Source organism: Staurois parvus, unplaced genomic scaffold (assembly GCF_062004578.1).
Source record: "Staurois parvus isolate SC_StPar_1 unplaced genomic scaffold, SC_StPar_1.0 ptg001302l, whole genome shotgun sequence".
Lineage (NCBI taxonomy): Eukaryota > Metazoa > Chordata > Amphibia > Anura > Ranidae > Staurois > Staurois parvus.
In genome coordinates, this window is record NW_028319098.1 from 7,586,235 (window position 1) to 7,608,002 (window position 21,768).

At 36.3% G+C, this 21,768-nt stretch overlaps 1 long non-coding RNA gene across 1 annotated transcript; it reads right to left on the bottom strand.

Annotated features, from left to right (window-relative positions):
* Positions 1-15,707: 15,707 nt before the first annotated feature.
* Positions 15,708-19,370, bottom strand: LOC149437180 (uncharacterized). Its single transcript, XR_016308164.1, has 2 exons — positions 17,793-19,370; positions 15,708-17,112 (listed from the first exon to the last, which is right to left on the bottom strand). It is a non-coding gene; the product is annotated as an uncharacterized LOC149437180 (long non-coding RNA).
* Between the last annotated feature and the right edge of the window lie 2,398 nt (positions 19,371-21,768).

Here is a 21,768-nt window from a genome sequence, read left to right on the forward strand (position 1 = left end):
AACTCCTGACATAGAGAGATAAAAAAAAAGTTTGTAAAGAAAAAAAAAAAGATAAATAAATATTAAAAAATAAAAGAAAAAATAAAGAAAAATACCTAGATCAAGGTTTGATCTAGTTCAGTACCAGGGTTAGTGTTTGGGTCAAGGTCAGGGTCAAAGGTCAGGGTCAAGGGCAAAGGTCAGGGTCAAAGGTCAGGATTTAAAAAAAAATTGGAATCAGTGTCAGTTAGTGTTAATGTCAATGTCAGTGACAGTGTGTTTTATGTAAAAAAAAAATAAAAAAAAAAGACGAAAACAAAATGCGCACTGTTGTTTCTGGACTGTACTACGGGTACAAACAACAAATAACATACACATATATGGTATCGCTGCGATCGTCAAGAACTGGAGAATGTATTTTGGGTTGTTCTTTGGTGGTAGGTTATGGTCGTAACAAGAAACACACAGTTAAATTAAAAAAAATGATTTTTTTTACTATTTTGGCCCAGTTTTCCTTTATTAATAAAAAAAAAATTAGGAGCTATCCATTACCATTTACCACCAAATGAAAGCCCAATTTGTCCTGAAAAAAACAAGGTATAATCCACCTGGATGTACAAAGTAGTTGTGACGATATGTACAGTTTTACTAACACGTCAACGTTGCAGAATTGTGCTTAGGCATTTAGATTTGTTTTACCCTTAGGCGTGAAGGGGTTAAAGCAGAGTTCCACCTCAAAAAAAAATAAAAGTCAGCAGCAAAAAAAACTGTAACTTTTATTCCTCGCTCCAGCTGTGTCCTCACCACCGCTGGTTTCACTAGCCGTCTTCTCTCCCTGGTGCCGGCATATTCAGTGTGGGCACCTGGCTGTGACAGCTTGCGGCTTCACAATCGGGTGCCCACTGCGCATGCGTGAGAAGCGCTGTGCTTTGTGAATGGCCTCGTACTCTTCTGGGACCTGTCACGTGTCCCAGAAGACTTTGGGGAAGGGGGGGGCAACTTCCGCTTCCAATCGCCTTAGTGATTACAGCGGAAGTGGGAACAGGTACCTGTCAAATTCGGGTACCCACTCCTCCCCGCTCCACAAAGGTGCCAATCCTTAATGGGGAGCGGGGGACAAAACATTAAAATGGAACTTCTCCTTTTGGGTGGAGCTCAGCTTTAAGAACTAAGACTGGGATGCCATTAAAGTTCATGTGCTTGTAAAGGCAGGTGTCCCAATACTTTCGGCAATATAGTATATATATACTATATATATACTATATACAGTGGATATAAAATGTCTACACACCGCTGTTAAAATGTCAGGTTTATGTGATGGAAAAAAAATAGACAAAGATAAATAACTTCATAACTTTTTCCACCTTTAATGTAAACTATAAACTGTACGACTTAGTTGAACAACAAACTGAAATATTTTAGGTGGAGGGAAGTAAAAATAAAAAACTACAATAGTACGGTTGCATAAGTGTGCACACCCTCTTATAACTGGGGAAGTAGCTGTGTTCAGAATTAAGCAATCACATTCAAAATCATGTTACATAGGAGTTATTACACACATGCCATCATTTAAAGTGCCTCTGATTAACCCCAAATAAAGTTCAGCTGTTCTAGTAGGTCTTTCCTGACATTTTCTTAGTCACATCCTACAGCAAAAGCCATGGTCTGCAGAGAGCTTCTAAAGCATCACAGGGATCTCATTGTTAAAAGGTATCAATCAGGAGAAGGGTGCAAAAGAATTTCCAAGGCATTAGATATACCATGGCACACAGTGCCATATTTTAATTTTTTTTGTCAATCATACACTCCAGCACACACTGTCTAATACCATTTAAAGCAAATATACATGTCTTATTACTTTTCTCTTGCTGTTACTGGCAAGCGCCGCTCGTGTTGTGAATTGTCATTTCAGAAAGTTCTAAAACTAAAGTAACCAGCAGTTCTTCCAGCAGTTCAATTAACTGTCAGTCTCCATGCCCATTACATGGCGACCTCCATTCAACCAAACTAGCCAAAAACTAAACTAGATTTCAGACTTTTGGTTGCTAAACAACAGATTCACCAAAGCTCCACAGCCATTCTCCTAACAAAACCTAAACAGGTAGAGCACTATTCTACCACATACTTTTAACCCATCAAATAAATAATTAAAGGGTTAGTTAACCTTGTCAGAACAGGTGAGCACCCTACATCCTCCCACTTTCAAATCCCAGCCGTCCAGGGACTTCAAATATTTCTCCCTTCTGCATTGCTTCCATGACAGATCAGAGCGATGCTATGTGTCAGCACTGACCAATCAGAATAGCTCTACTCCAATGCAGAAAGAAGGGGCAGAAGAGCTGGGATTTAAAATCCCCAGACTGCTCAAGTGGCTGCCTGTGCACTGACAGCTCATCACCCATGGAGACGGGGGGGGGGGGGCTTTAGAGTGTTAGTTCACCTTTTAATTATTTTTCTGAAAAGGTTTATGTACACTTTGATAGTGGAATACTACCAAGGTTCTCACTCTTCAGTAAACTTTAACAGTGCCATCATTGACCTTCTATACATTTTATTATTTTAGAGTTGGGATAATCATCTTCTGTTGATTAATATATAACTGCCTAGGTAATCACATGATGCATACTTTAGTATATGACATCATACACCAAATCTGTTTGATATATAAAACTAAAAGGAGTCTGTATGTTAACAAATAGCTGTTTGAATATAGCTGGTAATAAATCACAAAATTTAAAACTATGTTTGTTACAGGCTGAAATTATGCACATCCTAAAGATTCAATTATTGGGATATCATCCTAGTGTTTACAACAATCTGTAAAAACCAGATGCATTTTAGACCAATGGGCAATATTAGGGCAATTAAGTATGACAGAGCTTCTTTCTGTTTTAATGTGCCTTCCCAAGATAAATATTCCATTATCTCTCTGAAAGTACCATCTTCCATTATTAAGACTTGTTCAGGCTTTTTTAATATAACAATTTTATTGTAATCTAGATTTAATAGTACAACCAGCACAACCTGAAAGGCAGTGTCTTAAAAAATAACAGTAGCTTGTCTGTGGATAGATAGATTTAATGTAATTGTATTACCCTATCCACTTAAATATGAGACTAACATAAGCAATTGTAGGAGAATCAGTGGCAAATTAAATTCTAATGGGACCTGGGTGGTACTGAAGCCTGAAGCTTCCATGACAAAGCATTATTTTTCATACATGATCATTCAATAAATTGCATATTTAAGTTGAAGTTAATATTTAAGGTTAGGTTAAATATGAATATACACATAAAATTGTGATTGTTCATAAAGCAACATTTAAACAAATGAAGATCCTGTTTATCCAATATATCCATCCACTGTGAAATGATATCTAAACCTACAACTTTTTTCCAGTTTGATATGGAACAATGAATGGTTAAAGACCCTGTCAGGTTTGTTTTACATCTCTGTCCCATTGCAGATATTTTCCTTTATTTCCTGCCCTTAGACACTACAGGAAGTGAGATAAAATATCTCCAGAATAAGGAAATTCTACTCTTAGACGTTTGTAACAGGACAAATTTCCCCTCTATTTCTGTTCTGGTGATACATCTTGGATTTTCCCTTACTTTTTACACAGATAACCATGTTAAGTGTTCGTATTTGCAAATGCCTTTTCTCCCTCAGAGCTTATCATTTTATTTCCAAGCAGTACCCATGTAATTTTTTCTCAGAGAGCAAATCGAAAAAATACTGGTGTAGTCTCAAATCCACTATTGTACATGTTCACTGCAAATATTGTCACCTGAGAATTTAGTATATGGAGAATCCTTTAACAATTTAAAAATTAAACACATGGACAGACTGATACTAAAATTATCCCTAGCATATAAAGAACACTAGACTATGCTATATGTGTAAATGGCAAACCTTGGACAAGCTTCGTAGAAAAAAATAAGCACTGTCATCATTAACTTTTTGATTTGATATGGAAAGATCTGATAGGCGATGAGCAAGCCATTGAAGTTTGCACCAATCCACAAAGACAAACAGATTAAAAGACTGCCAACAGTCATTCTTCTCCTATTATCTTTATTACATTACTATTTGTAATGCTGTGGAAGCACCTCCATTCTATTTTTTGCAGTCCAGTGTGATTTAGGCATGTCCATACCTACACATTGCTGCTGTATAAATACTGTGTGAGATCTTTGTACTCTTATGAGTAAAATATGAATGTCTGGATATATGCCAAGACTGAGTAAGATCTGAATAATTGACCAAATTCTAGCACTTCTTTAAGACCAGGACAAAGAGAGCATGCTGATTTTATATGTAGTGACAATAAAATGTCAACCTAAGGGCAGATGATATATTTTACGTCAGTATTTTTAGTGCATTATCAACTGCTACATTGTATTCAATGACCCCAACTCCATAAATTGTTTCCCTTCTGTATCAGGGTCACAATGAAGTCTCTTAAATTTATTTTTGGGACTCTGCCTGTGTGATTATCAATAAAGGATCATGGTCAATAAATATTATTAAAAATAAAATTAAATTCCTTTCAACAAAATTGTGTCATTTGTATGAATAAAACACCAACAATTATAGCTTTTTCTGATCTAGAAAAATAATTTTCTCCATCAAAAACATACCTACAGAATCCAATGCAATGAATATCTGCAGTGAAACACATTATTTAACACGTGGACTTTTAGAGGGTTGGATCGATTTTTTTCACAGAAAAAAAAAAATTCTCACTACAGCACCCAGCATATTCACTATTGACTGGCTACACATATTTCACTCCTGTGTATAGAAATGTATGATTTTCTTCAGTGAAAATATTGTTCATTTGTGATGTAATACATTTTTGCTTTTGCCAGTTAGCATCAACATAAAAAATTTGGACTGGTTAATTGTTACTCAAATTATGATAATAAAGATTAATAAAAAAAGTTATATATTTTCAGGATGCAACAATACCATGAGAAATCATCACAGACACTCAAGTTGTTGGAGATGTTTCATGATAAGCATTAGTATCTTACACCTGTAAGGGGTCAATATGTTGGTAATGACAATTCTGTAGCGTTATAAACTTCCAATTTTGGACTTGGAATAGAGATCGATGATGAAAAAAAACTCTTTAAAATAAGAGCAAACCTTTTTTTTTAGCCATGACTGGCTTTAGAGAGATTCAGTGTCTGATTGACTCAGAAGACTCAAACTGCCAAGGAAATCAAGGAAATATTTCTGTCACTGTAGTATAAAATGCACAACCCAAATATTTAACTAGGTAGAGAACATAGATGCAACATTATTTGTACCTGGCATAAGGAATGGTTTAATTTTCTGTCAGAACTATGGGTGCAAAAAAAGGTTCTCATCAAATTCACTTATGTTCAGTCTAGGGATGAGCAAATGTGCCTCCGTTTGGTTTGTGGGGTGTTTATTGAACTGACTGTAAAGTCCAAAATGTGTGAAGTCTATATGTGTTTGAATCCTAAAAATAATTTTTGGCAATTTTAGAGATTTTAGAGATTGTTAGGCAAGAGATTGTTAAAGTGGTATTTAAAATGATAAAACAGGCCTCCAGGTAGTTTATGTCATGACTTACCTGTCAAACAAAGCCCTCCAGTGCTGAGCTGGAACCACTCCCATTGCTCCCAGGGGCTTCCATCTGGTCTTCCTTCTGGGTTCACTCACCAATCAATGGCTGGGCCCCAATAATATCACTCCTGCACATGCGTATGGAAGTCACATCATCACACACAGAGCAGTGCTGTAAATGCACAATGAGTATATAAAATTTATATAAAGAAAAGAGGATCCTGTTCGAAAATGAGTCACCATGGCAATCATACTGATGAGTCCTTTTTCTTCTGCAGTACGGTCATGTAGGAGGTGTCCATACTGACAGATGACAAGTGAGTGTACCTGCTACAAGTGATTTTATATTACTAAATAAACTGTTTTATTGCACTAGAGAGATGCATTTCCTTTTCCTCTTTTGTTTCTTAAATTAAAAGTCAAAAACTTTTTTAGTCAAACACATGTAAAAATTGTGCACAGAACAGGGTATGTCTCTAGAGAAACACATTGTCCAAGATTAACAGTTCATGTAATAAAAAGCAGTACTGGAAGGCAGCTCCTTAGAGACATGAAGGAATCTCTACAGTAACGAGAAAAACAAACAAGGGCGCCACTCTGAGCAGCATTAAAAACATAATGATTTTATTAAATAGCAGAACCGGCAATTCACATTTATCAAGGAAGAAAGTGCTTAGCATATCCTGACAGATTGGTAAGGCCCGGGACATCCAGGGAGAACCGCTGCTCCAACCGAGAGCAGAGTTGCTCTGCTAGGAATGAGTTGCCAATTGTGATGTTTAATAAAATCTTTATATTTTTAATGCTGAACTCAGAGTTGCACCCTTGTTTGTATTGCCCAAAATTTTTTTTGAACAAAGTCTGTTACCCTTAGTAGACAAAAACATGAATCTATCCACATGCTCATTATTATAGTAATGAAATTGCTGTAACAAAGCCATGATAGCTCCTGTAAAGAACAGCTGATTTGATCACAGTAATCTAGTCATAATAAGAGTATAGCAACTTCACCCAGGATTTCAGGAGGGCATGCTGTCATAGCAGTAAGTGTGTTCAGAGTCACATCACAGCTGCTGGCATGAGTGAAGCTGATTACAGCAAGTAGCTGAATTGAGGGCCTTGACAGAACACTACATGCCCTGACACATTTTTACAGATGAGCAGCTTCCTGAGAGGGTGTGACAATAGTCAGATATATTATACATTTCCTGCAAAGTACATACTGTACACAGATTATTTAGGCCATAATTGAAGATGTAGAGATGAGGCAGTTTTTTTTTCAAGAAATAAAAATTAAAGTACATTATCACAGACAACAGCCAGATATATTTTACAGTAGCTACACAGTAGGTAGGTAGATTTATTAGGCCACAATATAAGAGGAAGAGATGAAGCAGGTTTAATGAAAAAATAAACTTTTTTTTTTTTTCAGACAATTGCCAGAAATATTGTACAGCCACTATGCAGTTAATAAGCAGATGTGTTAGGCTGCAATATAAAAGGGAGAGACAAAAATAGCTTTATCATGAACAAAAATTTGGGTGTATAATTTTATAGACAATAGCTAGAAATACTGTACAGTCGATGCACAGTATGTAAGAAGCTTTATTAGGCTGAAATTTAAGAGGGAGAGATGAGGTAGGTATTTTCCATGTCACGAACTGGGAATCCACTCCCACCAGTGGCAGAATGGCTGACCAGGACCAGTTGTGGCAGCTGGGTGTCTCCTCATCTGGTGATGATGAGAGGAGAAAAGAGCCAAAACACAAAATCTAAGGTTCTGCTTGGTAGTCACCAGAGGTCCTAGAGGTGGAGATATTACACTGCAGGTTGCAGTCCTCCAACTCACCGGAGCAGACCACAAGAGTAGCCTGTGTGCAAGAATCAGTACAAGCACTGGTAACATAGGAATAATAGCAAAAATGCATGGGAAAACACAAAGGCACAGATGAGAAACACAGGCTGGAGTACACAGGTGCTGTTAATTAGAGGCTATCAGAAACTCACAGGGAAGCACATTGGTGCAGAGAAGCAGGCAGCTGAGTGCAGAAAGAGACATGTTGGTCTGAGCCCTCCAAAAATAAATGTGAATGTGGTTTAGCCAATGAGGTCTGAAATAAACTGTAGAAATGTTAAATTTATTGTGTGTACCATATTACTTCTATTGTGATCTTTAAAAAAATATATATAATCAATTTTATAGCTCCAATGCTAAATGGGGGATCTAGTTTTAAAAATAAGGCCCATCAGTAATTGTAGAAATAATATTTATGCAGTGCAGGGGTGGACTGACCATTTGGAAACTCGACAATGCCCAAGGGCTGGGGTCAGTAGGGGGCCCCATGAGATGCCCCTGGTACCTTTTTCATAGGCTTTTTTGAGTTTGGGCAAGGACACAGGGGCCCCATGATCCCCTATTTCCCGGGGGCCCCATGAGTTGTCAGTCCGCCCCTGATGCAGTGTTAAAAATATTATTTTATTTTGTATATTTGACCTGAACAGCTGTATGTGTTGATTCAACTTTAACACCTCCCTGCCTACTCTGATAGCTGAAATGCTGTCTATGTACTTTGAACAAAATGTCTTCTTTTTTTGTCATTTATACATTTATATGGTGATTTCCAGGATGAAATCTGCATGTTGTGTGTGCTTTTTTACAATGTACTAAAACTGATTCATTGCTGATTGTGCAGTATTTCTGGCTGTTTTTGTTGACATAATGTACTATACCTCTAATTTCTTCATAAAAAGTGCCTTGTATCTCTCTATTCAAATGCAGCCTGCTCACCATATAAACTTGTTTAGTAGTGTGTCTGTGGCATATTTCTAGATCTTTTCTGTGGCATAACCCATTGTAAATTTTATATCAATTTAAAATCTGCCTCCTGTCTACCTCTTGAAATGCAGCCTTATCAATGTCTTTCATTGTTGTACAGTGTGTCTGTGCAATAGTTCTGGCTTTTGTCTCTGACATAATCCACTGTAATGTTTATTTTATGATAAAATTCACCTGTCTTTCTCTCTCCTATATAGTGGCCTAGTAAAATGTTTCTGGCACTTCTTTCTGACATAATCCACTATCATGTTTGTTTCTTGGTAAAAAGTGACTTGTCTCTGTTCAAATGGGGTCTATTTAAAATGTTTACATGATGTGCAGGGTGCCTGTACTAATTTCTGTTTCTTGTGTCTGACATAACAAACTGTAATTTTTTTTTTATGATAAAAGATGCTTAATCATGGTTCTGCCTCTTCTATTGTGGCAAATAGCCACAGCCACAGCCACAGTCTTAGCAAAGAAAAAGTCTGTTTCCCATCACTATGCTGCAGAGGTGGATCCTTGCTCTCTGTGTGGAAGCAGCAGTTCTTCTGCAGGAGTTCAACACACCCTCTGCTGAACCAGACCTATAGCTTTGCAGTCAACAAAATTCATGTTGCCTGTTGATGGGACAGCTCAAGCTCAGACTCATCTGGGAGTGTGTCAGACCTCTGCAGAGACAACACTGCTTCTACACTTGAAGCAAAGGTTCTTTTCTACATTATGCTGGCAGGGCTTTTCTACTCAGCTTTTGACTTCTTTCTAAGGAAAACCAACTGTAATACTTTTTGAACTTTTTGTTTTGATGCATCTGGAATTTATTTAGCCCATTTTAAGACTAAAAATGCAATAAACTGAGCTAGTTATTCAGTTAAATTATCCTCTCATCTTACATTTTGCAGCTTTATCAGTATACTGTATATTAGCCAACTTAGTAACCACAATATATTCTTCCTTTTTAACCCTATGCAATTTTCTACTGCCACTAACCTTATAATTCTGTAGAGAACCCTTAACAATTTAATAAACTTTGTTCTATGTTATGTGTGCAAAATAGATTACTTGCTTCCAAATCCTGGATTAGAGTAGTCAACGCATTAAAATGATTTATGATAGATTGCCATAAGTTACCAAGGTTTTAAATATCTCTTTTTCTGGATTCACACATGTGCGGTATGGATTGAAGCTCAGGTTTTACAGATAATTGACACAGTAGTTGTTCATGGTTCAGGTCAGATTTACCTTAGGTTCAGGACAGGTTTAGATCAGGTTCAGATCAGGATTTTATCCTTTTCACAACTGATGACATGTGCAGTTTAGAAACGGTTCTTATAGAAGTCAATAGCCTGTAATCCGCACCTGAACTGGGCTCTTTTTCAAATCCACATTGAATCCGCACTGTCAGTGCACCAGACACATGTGAACAAGCACTATAGGATTCATTGTTATTTTGCATGTTCAAACCGCGTACAATATGCATATATGTGAACCGGCACTAAATATTTCTGTTTTTATTGTTGTCATTATTATGAACCATCCTTTATTTTCTTTTGCTATATTACTAACTAATGAAACTGTAACAGAAACGTGCTTTTCTTATGAGTATATGCTATGGCACAGGGAATGGCTTCTATTAATTGAGGGTTTGATTTGCTAAAGAAGTATACAAGGTTCACTTAACAAATTTTTTACCTAGCTTACCAAGTAAAGTGAAGATGCATTAATTTGAAGATACATTTATTTCCAATTATTCAGTCATATGCAATGCTTAATTTTTTTTAATTTTTTGCTACACTGCATGAGCATATTCTTTGCTTGCTAAATCTATTGTATTAACCTCAGTGTTTCATTGATTCCTTTTAACAAGGGCACATACATAAACAGATTAGCACTCTTGTGACTAGAAGGTGCACCATAACAAAGAAAGGAAAGGTAGCTTCTTCCACTTTTATAGCATAATTTAATTGTGTCTTTGTCCCTAGGTTTGGTGCTTATTCTAACACTGTACTAGCACTGATTGGGAAACTTTAGCTACATACTGGCAGACACGCTAGGTCTTTTTAACCTTTACCAGAGATTTTAATGTATCAGGAATTCCAGAAAAGGGATCATGTATTTATGGTTGTAATAAATAGCCTTTAGTGTGTGTGCTGTTATGATTGAAATGAATCATTTTCATTTTGTTGCTACTGTATAATTTATAATAATGGATGAAATCAATATGTGCTATATGGTAAAGTCTTTTGGAACTGCTTTGTGTAAGATAGTTTGCACCCTATGTGACCAAATGGTTGGGCTTTATCATAGCTAGGACATAACTCTAATTCTAATGAATATATGGTTCATTCTTATTTTCATAGGCCTTAAAATAAAATTAGGTAACCTTGATAAAAAGAAAAAGAGCAGACAAATCTAATGCTGCCACTAGATGATGTTCTTCAAATGACCATACAGGATTTGGCACAAAAGGAAGTTCCTTGGGGAAGTAATTCCATGGACAACAGCTGTAAAGCAACATGACGATCTTCCAATTTGATATGAACAAATTGATAATCCATGCTATTGATATCCATATTGATGTATTGTGACTCCTGGCATGATTTCCATTCAATAAGCAGCAAATAAACTTAGACTCAACCCAATAAACCTCAGTGGTTGAACAGGTACAATTTGTTCACTCTTTCAATTTAAACATGTAGTTTTCCAATCTATCCCAAATGATCTGCAATATATCTTAAACCTTTTTCGTTTACCCAAATAATGGTTGAAAGAATAAAACATACTGCAAAAAATCAAATATGCATAAACAATATACAGCATTATAGGTTAACATGAGAAACATACTAAATAAATCATTGGCTGTAATTGAAAGTTTAATTTGTATTTCAATTGGAAGTAATAATAAGTGTTGGATGTACATGATGGTTCCCCTTTTGTCATAGTCATTGAAACAGTGATAGCACTCTTTAGCACTATTCAAATGACAATAAAAATCAGGGTATCTTTTCAAAAAAGTGTGATAAGACAAAATATGTATATATACATAAACCTACAGTACTTGTACAGAAATAAAAACATATAAATAATATGTGTTCTGCAGAAAAGTGTAACCTAATGATCTCTGAAACCTATAACTTCAGGCTAAGAAGAGAATGACTGAAATGGTTGCCAATAAGATTACTGGAAAAAGTAAACAATGCGTACAGTACATACAAAAAAAAAAAAAAATATATATATATATACATATATATAGTGCTCAGCATAAATGAGTACACCGCAACAGATCTGTTAGGAAACCTTTCCTTTCAGAATTAACATTTTCTATGGTACACTATATTACAAATACTCCCACAAATGTGGGCCATTGATTGCAAGCAAGATTTGTTAATTTGCACACACAAAAAAGTATTTTTCCTAACAAATTCATCCAATACCATGTTGCAAGAATGAATACACTCCAATGAAAGTCTTAGGAGCAAAGATAAATTTTAGACAACAAAATCCTAATTAACAAGCATTCAACTATAGATGAGTCTAATTATTTATTAAACAGGTGTCCAACAGACAGTTGTTTATATAAGGGTGTTACTTAACAAAGAAAACCCTTTTCCATTTCATGGTGTCAGCAATGGCACCACATGGAAGAGAAATGTCACAAGGCCTGAAAAAGAAAATAATTTCTTTACACAAGAAAGGTGAAGGCTACAAGAAGATCAGCAAAGCTTTACTTATCAGTCAAAATACTGTAGCAAAAGTGATACAAAAATAACAAAGATGGAACTGCAACCATCTCACAGAGATGTCCAGGCAGTCCACAGAAGTTAACACCTTGATAGGAACATTCTCTGATGAGAAAGGTTGAAGAAAATCACCATGCACGTTCATTGCAGTTAGCTAATGAAGTAGAAAGCCAACCTGGGGTGATCGGGTACCATGACACAATACGGGGTACACTGCAGAGGAATGGCATGCATGGATGTCGTCCATGAAGGAAGCGTCTCTTAAAGCCCATGCACAAAAAGCCCACCTAGAATTTGCATGGGCCCATGCTGAAAAAGAAGACTACTGGGACTCTGTACTCTGGAGTGACGAGACCAAGATAAATGTTTTTGGTACTGATGGCTTCAAAACTGTATGGCATCCCAAAGGTGAGGAGTACCAAGGAAAATGCATAGTGCCTACAGTGAAACATGGTGCTGGCCTATTGTTCTATTGAGGGGCTGCATGAGTACTGCTGGTGTCGGGGAGCTGCATTTCTTTGATGGTATCATGAATTCACAGATGTACTGCTCTATATAGAAAGAGAAGATGCTACCATCACTCCATGCCCTTGGTCGTCATGTACTTTTCCAACATGACAATGATCCAAAACACACATCTAAGGCCACTGTTGCATTTCTGAAGAACAGGGTACAAGTGATTCAGTGGCCAAGTATGTCTCTTGATCTGAACCCAATCAAACACCTATGGGAATCCTCAAGAGACAAGTTGAGCATCACTCTTCATGCACTATTCAGGCTCTAAAAGAGGTCATTCTTGAAGAATGGAAAAAAAAGATAGATGTTGCAAATGTCACCAACTGTTCATTCCATGTCTAGAAGACTTGGTGCTGTCCTTACAAATCATGGAGGTCATAAAAAAAAAATACTAGATGTAGTAGTTTTTGTTGTGGGGTGTATTCATTTTTGTATCAATTAATTTGAGTAAAACTGAAGATTTTGTAATCTAAGTTATATTATTAACCTTAATTTAATGTAATGAGCTAAACAAATGTTCAATAAAACTCAGTTTTGTCAAACGTTTGAACATTGTTCTTGTGTTCATTGAGATATTGATTAATACCTTACTTTTCAAAAGGGGTGTACTCATTTATGCTGAGCACTGTATATATATATATATATATATATATATATATATATATATATATATATATAGTTATACGAGGAGTGTTCAAGTCAAAACGGGACTTTTGAGTTTATATAATAAAAGAACAAATCTCAAGGAGTTGAACCTGGATTTATTTTTTTTCACATGCTATCCTGCTACATTTATACACTTATCCCAGTGTTTAACTAATCTCTGGAAAGCTTCAGCATAGAAAGATTTGTCAGTTCACATCAACCATCCTAGGACAGCCTGCTTTACCTCTTCATTATTTTGTTCATCGTTCTTACCGAAAGATTTGTATGTTCTGCAATTTCATGACAGGTTATGCATGTATTATCCAGGATCAGATGCTCCATGTGCTGAATGTTCACAGGGATGACTTCTTTGGACTGGGAACCACCATGGCCAGGAACATCACTGATGGACGTATGACCATCTTTGAAACTTTTACACCATTCAAATGTCTTACTGCTGCTGAACGTCTCATCACTGTACTGTACTTGAAGTCTCCTGTTGATATCTGTGGGTTTTATGCCTCAATTCTCAAGAAACTTCATCACCACATGCTGTTTAATGCACACACTAACACTGTTGTCTTCCATCTTGATTAACAGTCTCTGGACTGGCCCGTATCATGTGAGCCACCTATCAGTAATAGGACACACTTGCCACTTACTACTGCGTGTAGTACTGGCATGCTAACATCCCTTTTTATGCCTGAAAAATTTAAATTCCCAGTTTGACTTGAACACCCTTTGTTGTAAAAACAAGACACAGTAAAGATAAAACCTGGGTAAAATGGAAGCTTCTGGTCATGATGTACAGCTATGCCCGTAGCCAGATGTGTTCCAATCTACTAGTGGGTAAGGAAAGTGATAGGAAGATGTAACGATTGTGTTGTAGGATGACTTCTAAAAACACTGTGCTTGTACATAACATACTCCAAAATCCCTCAACTCTAAATGTTGTGCAGTATGCTACATAATCCAGGCAGCTCAACTCAGAACACCGTGCTCCATGTTTTATACTCCATACCACTAAATATGACAAATTATTATGATCTTAGACACAACCACTTAGACCCCATTCACATTTAAGCAAAAGGGAAATCAGAGTGGTCACTCTTCTGTTCTGCTCAGATCAGACTGTACACTTAATGGCAGCAGCAGAAAAGAGGGAGTACTTGACTTTTTCCCATAGAGGATCATTCCTGTAGAATACAGAGGTCAGCAGAACTTCTGTATCAGGTGTAATGTGCCAAATATTAAACTGGTCACACACATTATATTTAAATTGTTTGATCTGGGTTAGATTTACCAGCAGCTATATGATATAGTGTGATCTATTCAAATTAAATTCAACCAGTTAGGTCTTTGCAATGTGTAAAGGTTTGGACAGATAGATTTCAGTGATTATTGACTAATTATAAATCAAATGTTTTCTTGTGTTGGTTTAAACACCCAATCAGATTCAGTTGGAATTTAAATTATTTTATTTCCTCTTATCTGAAATGAGCACTCTTCAATTAGATATAGAACTGACTTTTTCATGCGGTAAGTATGCGGCAAGACTTTACAAGTGGTATTACACTGCAATATACAGTATATAATCATATTTTAAGTATTTTTTTTCAAGTTGCGCCTTATTATATTTATCTAGTGTCTCTGTCCTTTTTGGTCAAATTTTCTTATTGATGGTCTTAAACTTTAATGTGGCATGTCCTTTCTGCCCAGGAACTGCACTTGCTTTAACCGATGGGACTCTGAAACAAGAGAATGATTTTGTTCAACATATGGGGAGTTAATGGCATAATTATCTGCATCTTGGTCATTTAGCACATGAATATTGCTTGTACATAATTCACTGGGGATGAAGGGATAGAAATCTCTGCACGTGCAGAATGAGCTGTTATTTATTGGAAGGCTTTGCATACACCATATGCATGCCTATCCACACTTGTTTTCTTAGCAGATCACAATTGCAAAATGTGTCACCTACTATGACCATATTGAGCAAAAACAAAGTCATTGTAATCAGTAGCTTTTAGCCAAATATTTTCATGTAAAATGATTTGAAAACAGAGTATACTAGTGGTTAGTATGCATCTGTAATTCAGTGAGCATTTTTATAGGACTGCATGATCTGATAGAACTGGTTTCAATATATATATATATATATATATATATATATATATATATATATATTAACCTTACATTGTACATGACCTGTAGTTCTCATGAATTCCAAAAGGCACTCAATACACAAGTTCAACATCACTACATTTTTTTAATCCAGTCTTAGGTCTGCACACTAGTTCTATGAAGGGCAGAATAACCATTAAGAGATTGAACATGAGGTACAATGAATGTATTGTTCAATGTTTTCACTGTCAAACTGAGAAGCAGTGAGCTGTACAAAAGTCATATAAGTCTTCATATAATGCACTTTATTGAAAAATAAGAATACACTGTACTACAGCACAGGGTACCTGAGGTGACATAGCAACATGGCACTATATTTATTTATTATAAGAGGCAGTCATTATACTGCTTTAACCACCTAAAGATTTTTACTAAGTGTGCATCTAGTATGTATTTGGATGATCCAAGTAAATAATTTTAATGATGCAATTCAAAAATCATGCCACTCTGTTGTTAGTGTCATTGGTTGCTGCACACTATGGAAGCAGAAATTTTTATTGCAGTAAAAAATCTACATATTGTGTGATATGTTAATTGCAACTGCACAATATGAATTTTTTGCGTATCATGAAAATCTGGGAAGGTATGATTAATCAGACAGTTAATAGGATGGCACCTCATTATTCTAGGTGCTGGTATTCTTTCTGTAAGATACTGGTATTCCTAATCACTAACTGTACTGAAGAAGCAGACAGCTCTGACATCCTCACATCAGTACACAAACTTCTTCTATCACCTTGACCTGTGTAACCATGAAAAACATATAAATAAATGGAATCTGAGCAAAACATTTTATACAAAAGCACTTACAGTCATTATACAAAGATTAGCACCATCGGTATTACAGTTCACGAGCAGCAAAGGCTATTGCTCTGAAGCAGATTTACTTCATTAATAAAATCAATTTATCATATTTACATAAACACATCAATAATTACATGTGTTTTACATCACTGATATCCAAACTATTTCATTAGAGGTAATAAGGTACACATTGATAAAATATTATACATTTTAACATTACTAGCACAGAAAAGCATGTACTACACATAGCATACTGTACAATTAGATGATTAGTGCATTAAAAAAATAGAAAAAGGATTATAGGTTCCAAAGAACACATTAGTCAGTTGTATTAGTCAGCTCAGCAGTATAATCCACAAGTAAATAGTGATGATGGATGATGTAATCCTATGATGATGCACCAAGTGTCCTCCATCCTCCTCCAGTGTTCCCACCAGTGCTATAAGACTCATTGGCAGCAGTTTCTAGATAGCAGAGAATTTGCTTGGTCACATGTCCTGGTATGCCTTAAAATCCTCACTTGTGTTTGGTAGTCTCACAGTGACCCAGACTGACATCATGTACTGCAAGAAGCACGAACCAATACAATCTGTACAGTCATGGTACTTTACCAGCCACTCCTAAAAACACAACAAGGCTCCACAATTGCAAAAGCTGCAATTTACTAGGGGAATATCTGTTTAATATGCTGCTTGATCTGGCAAGTTTATAGCCTAGCAAATCTGAATACAAATGTTGATGCAAATGAGGATTCATTATTCCTACATCGTCTTTGTGTTTCAGCTTAATGCAGAGTGGTTTCTGTGATAGGCTTCAGGAACGTAGCTTTCAAGACAGCAAGAAATCAGGATGGAGAAAATAGAGAGATAGGAAAGGGTGAGATAAGAATGGAAATGAAGAATAAGAATATTTAGGTATAACATTTCCACAATATAGCAATGCATCCACATTAAAATAGCTGCCGCTTCAATCAATGAGCTTTCCCTGATTATCAGCACTGAATGTGAAAGAGTTAAGCAGTCAAGATATTATAATTGCAGCCAGAACAGTATTTTTTTTTCTTTCAATGATTATACCATATTGTGCCCATCATCCAGAAAGTGTCCTATTTCCCTCCACGTTTCCAAATTCTTTCATAATTACAGACCTCACTGACTATAAGACACTATTCATTCAGATCTGTCCCAAGATTACATATAAATGCAAAACACAAAAATGACCTTCTAATTTTCATTCTTCCGTATAATTCCCCTCTACTGAAAAATTCTCAAGGAACACAAAATTGCTGTTAATAAACTGCACCCTGGAAACAAAAGATACACAGTAGAAATAACATGTATATTTATTAAATTAAATAGCTAAAGGGATTAAAAGAACAGTTTAGTGTTAAATGAAGGAAATTATAGACTGATTACAGAAAGAAAAGATTATTAAAACATGCATTTCATCATGCAGTCCTCAATTGTATCACATCTATCTTCAGATTTGTCCTAACATATAAATACCTGCTCTGGAAAAAAAAATAATGGACTGTTGGCTCGATATCTAAAGGATTTTTGATGTTAAGCATATGCGATAATTCCAAAGTCGATGCTGTAGGCTTGTTTTGTCATCCATAAATAAAGCACATTTGCATCCGTTCAGTCAAATTAACTCCATTAAAATCTGTGGTTATAATTAGCTCCTTCCCCCATCTCGTAGTTAAGATGCTCGGATGCTTGCCGTTTTGATTAAATCCACCATTGTCTTCCAATAGCTGGTACTAATTCTTCCAGGGAAATATTCATTTGAGGTGTTATTTTATTCTGCACTGCTGTTAGTTGTTTAATTTACGCCAAGTCCCTGCAGTGCTTTCCTTAAAGCCATCCTCTTTGTCTTGCCTTTGAAATTTACCAAATCGTACAAGAAATCAATACTTAATTGATTATTCACTTTTCTGCAGCTTCAAACAGCAAGCACACATAAGATCCTGAAGTAGGCACCCTGTCTCCATTGCAGAAGGTTGCTTGGTGGCAAACATGCACAAGCTTCCAATAGTCTACACTTCACGAGCTGTGCAGTGGCGTATGGTGCCAGCCTCCGATAAAGGAAACGAAGATACTCTAATGAAACAGGAAATGTTCCCTTGTGAGACAGATCCATCTTAATGCTTTTAACAAAAAGGGAAAATAGCTGAGGCAGGAGCAAAATGATACATACACTTCTCTTGCAGTTTGTTTTTTTGTTTCCTTGCTTAGTCCTTCCTGACCTTTGGCATGAAGATGGAGTATCTGGAATGCCACTGAAGTCACACTATGGCAAATGGTGGGGGATTGGTACTGTACCTTTGCCACGCAGTAAGGAAGGCAAGAATGGATCATTACGAAATGTAGGACAAATTCAGGCGAGCGAGAGAGAGAAAGCAGAGCCAGAGACAGATGGCGGATCTGGCCAAAAGCCAGAGTCAGTGAAATGAATTGCATTGCTAAATAACTGTACATCATTGATTTTACCACTTGTTGCTGTATGGATTGGAAAAAAAGGCCTTGATGTTGGCAGGAATTTCCAATGTGTCATACCACAAACAACTTCAGATGCATAAGTCACCATACTGATAGCACTACGACAGTAAATGCCTTCTGGGAGCATGCAGGAAGCTTTAGAAAAAACAATGACGGCAATCCAGTCATTTTGTGTAATGAAGAATTGAAGACTGGCTCTCAGACAAGTTGTTATGTGCCGCATATTAATGCATGCTGAGAAGATATCCTCCCCCTTTTCCATGAGTGGCAGCTAGATGAAGACCTTTCTACAGCAGTCATCATGTGAACAGAGCTATGCCAGGCAATACATGTCTGCTACCATACTTAATGTGCCACGTGCCGTGCCATAGAACAACTGGTTGCTGTCTTTATAGACAAAAGCAGATCCCTGGGTTACATGGCTTGGGTGTTTTAAAAACATACACACACACAAAAGGAAAAACAGGAGAAACAGGCTGTTCAATAAAAGCTTCATATAAGGATGAAGGCAGATATTATGGCATGCCCAGGGGGGCTTTGGAAATCAAATACAATGTTTGAGTAGCACAATTTGAAGTACAATCTAAAAAAAAAAAAAAAAAAGCAATTTGAATTGCCAATGAGGCGACACATATCTGCATGCTAATTAGACCTGTGTCAAACTAAGTCTGTAGTCTTCTCTTGATGGTTCGAACACTTATCCAGTGCTGCAGAGATATATTATTATTTTTTCCCCTTCCTGCATAAATTATTAGCTTTGTTCTGCTGATCATTTGCAGCAAACAAACATGAAATGTAAGATCAAAAGGCGATTCTGAAATTAAAATTATTGATTGCTGAAGCCTAGATTCCAGAATCTAATTAGAGGAGGCACAAACAAAAGCTGATATTATTACAGATTGTGCCTGAGCAAGCAGCCAGATAGAACAAGGTCTGTAATTTATCTTTGTTTATGCAGCCAAGGATATTAAAATGTAATTAAAACAGTAAAATGAGATGATCAGAAATAGCCACCTAGTGGCAAGTATATAATTTTAAATGAAAGAATTGTGTAGATAAAATAGTGCATTTTCCAATTACAGTTTGAATATCCAATCAAGATAGTGCTGAACAATTATATCTCTGCCGATACATTATCTTTTAAAGATTTGTACACAATTCTCAAATCAAAAATATAACACCTAATGAATAATACAATGCTTTAATTTACTGGATTTTCCTAGCAGTTGAGGTTTTAATTTTTATTCAACTTTTATGCAAGTATTTTAACACAGGAATAAACATTATAACAGCATATTTTTGTCTAAATTATACATGTTTAGAGCCAGCTTCCTAAATTGAAAACATAAGATTCACACACTCAAGGAATGTCCATTTTATTGTAAAATTACTGAGGATTGGAAGGTTTACCTACTGTAAAAGGATGAGGTGAGTACACCTCTCTTAAGATCCAGGAGGTCATGGGATCTAGGAAGAACCAGCACGGCAAAATGTGTAATCTAAAGAGCCATGGAATATAGACCTAAAATAACATATTACAACATACAGTATACTGGAATATATACAGTATGTATGTCACTGGTGTCTATCAGCATATACTCTAAGCCAGTGATTTCCAATCTGCTGCCCCTTTTCTTGCCTTCATATGACCTTTGGGGCACTGTTATTCCCACTGATACCAATGATGGGGCACTATTCTTTCCACTCACAATAAAGATGGGGCACTATTCTTCCCACTGACATCAACAAAGGGGAACTATTGCTTCCACTGACACCAACGATGGGGCACCATTTCTTCCACTGACATCAACGACGGGGCACTATTCCTCCTCTTACTGACCACAGATCCTTTGTAATTTTTTTACGCTTACTGACCACCAAGCCTAGGACATTGTCAACTTCCACTGATACTGGGGGATTTTCTACTCCCATTGGTCACAACATGGACCTCCTAAAGTCTGAAGGACAGTTTAGACAGTTTGGAGACCCCTGCTCTAAGCCATAATATCAGTAAATGTAAAAAGTGATCCATTGGTTCTTATAATGAGTGTTAAACCAAACCCTGCATGAAAACAAGCAAAATGTCAGTCTCCGGCACATATCCAACTTTCTATTGCTCCCTTCTGCTGTAAGTAAAACAAGTACTGACTTTTGGTAAATATAAAATGACAAGCACTGGCAACCTTGAATTCACAACACTCATTTTTGTTTTAGAGGATTCACTGGCTTTGACAACTGCCTTACATGTTTTATAGGTGAAACAGCCCTGCCACCTCTAATTTTTCAGCCATGTGCTCATATTACATTGTGTATAATAAAAACTTAATAATATAGCATTTACAATTGCGACACAAGTCTTATTGCAATTGAATGTTATTAACAATTACCGTTCCTTTTCAATCTGCAGTGCTGTAATTGCAAGAAGGAACAGGTTTCTCTTAAAGTAAGCCTGGAGAAAAAAGTACAGAATAGAGTTTTGTGTTAGGGTTTGTTTGAAGGAACACCATGGTTTGCATCCTCTTTCATGTTCTTTTATATGCCCAAAAGTGGCTGCTTTAAAGTGTATCTATACCAAAAATGTTTTTTTAGTTTTGTAAGAATGGGGACATTTAGAACCCCTGTCAGTTTTACTGCTTTCCGGAGGCTCTGTTTAGAGAGATTTCCCTTCACTCCCATTTCCGAGGTCCACCTTTTACCAGTCAGAAAGTGAGGGAAATTTTTTAACAGGGAACACACAACAATAAACAGCTGATAAAGGTTCTACTTTACTTTAAAATTTATACTGTACATATATTACTTTGATGTTTTGCTGTTAGAGAGAATTCACCTCACTTCCTATCTCAGAACAACTTTTTTTGCCAGACATAAATTAAGAAATCTTTTTAAAAGAGCTTTTGATGGCAGTAAAACCTGGCTGGAATTCAAATGCTTCTTTATTCTATCCAAAGCTAAAAAATATGTTTTGGCTATATAAACTTCT